The sequence below is a fragment of the Octodon degus genome, unplaced genomic scaffold (genome assembly GCF_000260255.1).
Source record: "Octodon degus isolate 3935 unplaced genomic scaffold, OctDeg1.0 scaffold00206, whole genome shotgun sequence".
NCBI classification, from domain to species: Eukaryota; Metazoa; Chordata; class Mammalia; order Rodentia; family Octodontidae; genus Octodon; species Octodon degus.
Window position 1 is genome coordinate 1660256 of NW_004524782.1, and position 5336 is coordinate 1665591.

At 46.1% G+C, this 5336-nt stretch overlaps 1 protein-coding gene across 1 annotated transcript in view; it reads right to left on the reverse strand.

Moving 5' to 3' along the window:
* The window catches only part of Fpr1 (formyl peptide receptor 1), a 5275-nt gene extending 4264 nt beyond the window's left edge, over positions 1-1011 (reverse strand). Inside the window, exon 1 of the mRNA XM_004644642.2 lies at positions 928-1011. The gene's annotated coding sequence lies outside the window, so the exon portion shown is untranslated. The remainder of the gene's footprint in view (positions 1-927) is intronic.
* Positions 1012-5336: the final 4325 nt, after the last annotated feature.

Consider the following 5336-nt stretch of genomic DNA (forward strand, 5'->3'; position numbering starts at 1 on the left):
AAAGAAGCGAATTGAGGCCTCTCCTGACGTTCCCTTGAGCTCTCACGAGCAGGCTGACCACTGTCCTCAGGAAGCTCTGAAGCACGGTGCAAAAGTAAATAAAGTGAATAAGGAAGACACTACAATAATAGGTTAGGGCATACTGGAGAGAAAAGCTATGGAGTTTGTCTCCCCCAGCACTAGGGAGAGAAAACCCAGCTCACGATGAACACAAGGCACGGTGGCTGCCATTTTTGAGTCTCTTTTGCCTGGCGACCGCCGTCCCACACCCTCACTGCTGCTGACCTCCAGCTAAAGCTAAGTGACCTCAGCACTCAGTGACAAGAGAAAGCAGCTCTGCAGAGAGGAAGTGGCCTAAGTTTACAATTCCCCAGCGGACAACGCTGAACTGTGCCGACAGAGGTCACGAGAGTCAGTGTTCACGCCCCGCCTTCCCTTCAGAGCTGTAGCCTCCTCTCCCACCCATGACAGCTGAACCCCTGGCCTGCCCGATCCCTACGCTCTGTTGTGTGGCTTGGCCTCCATGGTGAGGAAACAAGCATCCTGGCCCAAGATCTGCCCTCTATTCAGCCTCCCAAACTCACCCCATCCTCTTTTCTCAAGAGTTCCCCTCCTTCCTTCATCTCTTCTTTCTCTGACAGCATCAATATTCTCCCAGAGAAACACTCCCTTCAGCACCCCAATATGTTCCAAAAATTCTTCATCTTAAACAACGTCACTCTTCAACTTCACATTACTTTTCATCTCCAAACAAGTCTTTGGCATTCCTGCTTAGAAAAACATCCAGAGAGAACGCTGTGCGTGTCCTGCGCTCACCCTTTTCCTCTTGCATTTCTCTACAGTTCCCTGCCAAGTGTTTCTTGTGCCCAGCAGGCTATGGGATTCATCCTTGTCCAGCTCCCCAGCCCTTCGACCCGAGTTTCTCACCTGGATGATCCTCCAGTGGTGGTTGTTGCCCAGGATGGTTCTAAGTTGTGATCTCCTGGGGACAGCGACTCTGCTCTGACGTCGCTGAAGATATACCAAGGGAGCAGAGAAGGGGAAGAGGAACTGACTAATTAGGTAATGAAACAGGAAACAGAATCTCTTCATGATTCTTAGTGACCGCATGAATACACCCGCAGAGACTGTTTATGTCGCATCTCGGGGAGTGGCCTGGGTCCCCTCAGAGACTGGAATGCTTCAGTGTTTTTTTAAACCTCAGTCCTCAGTGAGAAGCAGAGGCTCAGCTCCTTCAGCATTAGAGTTCATGGAATTGGGGGCCAAAGAGCCTTGCCTTCAAGGTAAAGGAAGGCAAAGCATTGAGGTGAGCAAAATCTGTGGTAAGCAGTGAAAAGCACAGAGGAAGAGGGAAAAGACACACACCGGAAAGACACCCAGAGAAGAAAAGGAGACAGAGAAGGTCCAGACCACGGCACAGGACTGAGCACTCTCCACGCAGCCACCATGGTCAAAACCAGCTCCCGGATCTCCACGGCTGTGCAAGCTCACTTGTAGGGTTCTAGCCAGCAAGATTTCAGTCTTCAGGAAGTTTGAACTAAGGCTGGAGAGTAATTTGCAGAAATACGTGAAGATTGACTCGGCGACAGAGGTAAGGGCAGTTATCCTAAAAGCATCACTTCCAGTACCTTGTTCCAAGCAGGATGTTTTCAATTTTACCTACTGAAGAATTACACTTATCAATGACCTAAACCAAGAACATTTACAGTGTACTTCCCAAGAATATCGAAGGTGGTTAAGAATAGGTTAAGTGCTGTCTGAGTAATAAAATCAAGAAACATGCCTATTTTAATCAGGCCCCTTGGCCCTCCCCAGCACTGTGCATTTCTTCCTCATTAATAACTCATGGCAGCAATACAGTTGCCACTGGCCAGGGAGATGGCTCAGTAGAATAAGTGCTTCCCTGGCAAGCACAAGGCCCTGAGTTCAATCCCCGGTACCGCAAAAAAAAAAAAAAAAAAAAAAGTTGCCACTGCTCTTGATTCCACACTACAGCATCCCAAGACAGGATAACAAGGATGCAACAGCATATTACTGAAAATTTTCAGTTGAAAATTTCTGAATTTATATGCTACAATTTTTTTTTAGTGTATTTGGTTGTTATGGGGTCTCATTATGCAGCTGGGACTCATGATGATCTTCCTGCTTTCAGCCTTCCCAGTGCTGTGATCACAGTTGTGAGCTACCACGCCTGGACTCTGGCCAGCTCAGCCCACCCTGGGGCCGTGGCTGGCACAGCATACCCTGTCTTGGGATCCAACTTCAATTCCTGTGTTTGCCTAAGCTTGCCTAAGAAGGTGCTTTAGTCTGCTGACCTATCTCACCAGCCCCCAAAATTTCTTTTTGATCACCCATAACAGATGCATTTTGAAGGTTCCCAGGAAATAGGGATAAGGAGATTAAGTGTGTCCAGAAATCACAAGGAAGGTTGAATCCAGTTGGAGAACTAAAGTGGATGGCCGAGGGCATCATTTTGCATGAGGAAGAGTTGATTGGGGCTGATTGGGGCTGATTGGGGCTGTGTGGTGTAAGGCAAGCAGGGTGCAGAAAGAAAGGAAAGTCTCAGGGTGGACTTGCGCATGCACACGGCCCATTGCCCCATGCGGGCAACAGCCAAGGGAAGTGGAATTGGCCCAGCCGGGTTGGGGGAATCCCAGCCAGTGCTGCAGGAATTCCCAGCCCTATTAGTAACTGAACTTATGCAATGGCCTCTGGGGACAGTGAAGTCTCTAGGTGGGGGCCTGAGAGGGTGAAGCCTGTGCTGGAACCCGGCAGGACAACGATTATGCAACTGCAGAAGCCATGTAGCCAGGGTTGGCCTTTCCTTTTTCTTTTCTTTTCTTCATTTCTTTTTATTTTTATAATCTCTCTCTCTCTCTCTCTCTCTCTCTCTCTCTCTCTCTCTCTCTCTCTCTCCTCTCTCTCTGTTCTTTTGGAGGCAGGGTCTTGCTGTATAGCAAGCTTGGGCTGGCTCTGAATTCTCAGCAATCCTCCTACTTCACCCTTCTGAAGGGTTATTTTCCATAAGGTGCTGTGTGGTAAGCGCGTCCCGTTTAGCAGGACAGGGTCTGCAGCACGCCTTTAGATTCTCCTCTGCAGCAAGCACAGACAGTGTACACACAGCCAGGTCCCCAGAGCACCAGCCAAGGACATTGCTGTTGTACTTCATATCTTTTTGAAATGTTATAAAATTATTTTGACTTCCTTTGCCAGTGAAAAGTGCAAATCTATTTTTGTCTCTTTTGTACAGCCCATAGGGAAGCAGACAGTGGGCTGGATTTGATCCTTGATTTTAACTGCTGAGTCTCACACACTTCATCTATGAGTTGAGAGAAATAATATTTACATTCCCTCTCTCTCTGTCTCTCTCTCTCTCTGTCTCTCTCTCTGTCTCTCTCTGTCTCTCTGTCTTTCTGTCTCTGTCTCTGTCTCTGTCTCTCAGTCTCTTTGCCTCTCTCTGAAGAGCATGTAACAGATGAATGCACTCAATATGATTACCTGTGTATAAATATTGTGCATACCACAGAAACTAGGAAAAATCCTCTTTATCTCTTATTCTACGTTCCTTCTGCATGACTCTCTCTGCTCAATGTTTGAATCATGCTTGGCCAACAATCCCCAGATCCTTAGTTGTAGCCCAGGTTTGGGCTTGAGCTCCAGATATCATGGAGCTTCATCTTCCCACTCGTCTCCAGCATTTTTTCTCCTCTCTTTCTCCTACAACTAACTCTACGTCATAGCATGCATTTCTCATCGGTTAACCCCTAGCACCACAGAAGGTTTGCAGCGATAACTGAGTTGAAGTGAGAGTGTCAGGCTGGGTCTTCATGCACTGGGATGGGTGTCAGTAAAAGAAAAGGAGATTAGGATGCAGAAAGTGAAGATCATGTGAGGGCAGGGAGAGGTAATGGCCATTGAAAGACTTGGAGAGAGACCCAGGAGACCTAGTCCTGTGCACCCTTGATCTTGGACTCTAACCTCCAGAATACTGACTAAATCAGTGATTTAATCCACTGTAGCTTTGGTTCTGTGCCATGGTAGCTCTAGCTGTCTGCTCTACTCTGTTTTTCCTCATAGGTTCATTTTAGCGATGACCCCAGATCTACCCAACTACTTGATGAATTTGTTAAAGAAGATGGCCATGAAATGCTTTGCGGTTTCTTCCACTGAAGGGTAGAGCCTGTGTCTTCTCACTTTGCACCTGATTCCGCTTGGGCCAGCGTGGGGTGTAAAGCACCCAGTTACTCCACAGTAGAGCTGAACCCCATGTGCAGGCCTGAGAGCAAGACCAAGAGAATTGCTTGCTGAGGAAAACTCCCACACAATCGATATCAGAAGCATTGCTTCTTTAGACTGTGCAGTTTTGCTTAAACATTATCTTTCTTCTATTGCTTGCTCCTAATTCTTCTCCCCTCACTAATGTTTCTTTCATGTTTCTTTTTTTTTTTTTTGGTTTGGGGAAAGATTTGATTTTTTTTCCCAAAGTTTTATTGATAAACAGATAGCAATGAGACAGTTTCAAATCAAATCGGAAGTACAGTTTCAACAAATAATACACTGCATATATTCTTCATAGTTGTTAATTGCTGTACAAGATGCAGACTTGTGATCCTATTTACAAACACCATTAGAACAAATCATTCTATTCATTAAGAGAATGCAACTATATATCTATCCTAACCACTTTGAATACACAGATACAAAATGGACATTCATCGGTATACCCCATTTTTTCTAAGTTCTGTTATTGAATTTCTTTCATGTTTCTGACTCTCTGAAGAAGATAGATCTTGGCACCTGAGTCCTAGGCCCTGATACTCCCAGGATTGACCCTGTGTCTCCCACAGAAGGTTGGAGCTGGGGGAACACCCAGAGCTGCACCTTCTAAGAGCCCACTGCCACCATGTCTGCAGTACCTTCAGGAAATTGTAAGAACCGTCCAGCTTCTCTCACTTGATTGACTGTGGCTCCATTGTCCCTCCCTCCTACTCCTGTGTTTGGGATCCATAGGGCAAGGATTGACCTGATAGGGGGCAAAGGGAAAGAATTTAGAGATAGGATCTGTATGCAGAACTCTGACAACTGAACATGTAAGTTCAAAATAGACAGTACTGAGAGAATGGGCATATGAAAGTTTGGGTGAATGAGACACATAAAAGCTTAGTTTGGGCAATGTTAGGTCTGGGGTGTCACTTGAATTCCCATGAAGAAATGCCAGGAAGTCAGGTGATTATATCCACAATACAGCACTGGGGGAAATGCCAAAGCTGATGATTTAGATTAGAAATCATTGATAAGATGCTTCATGCTGTGAGACTTGATTGGATCACTTATGG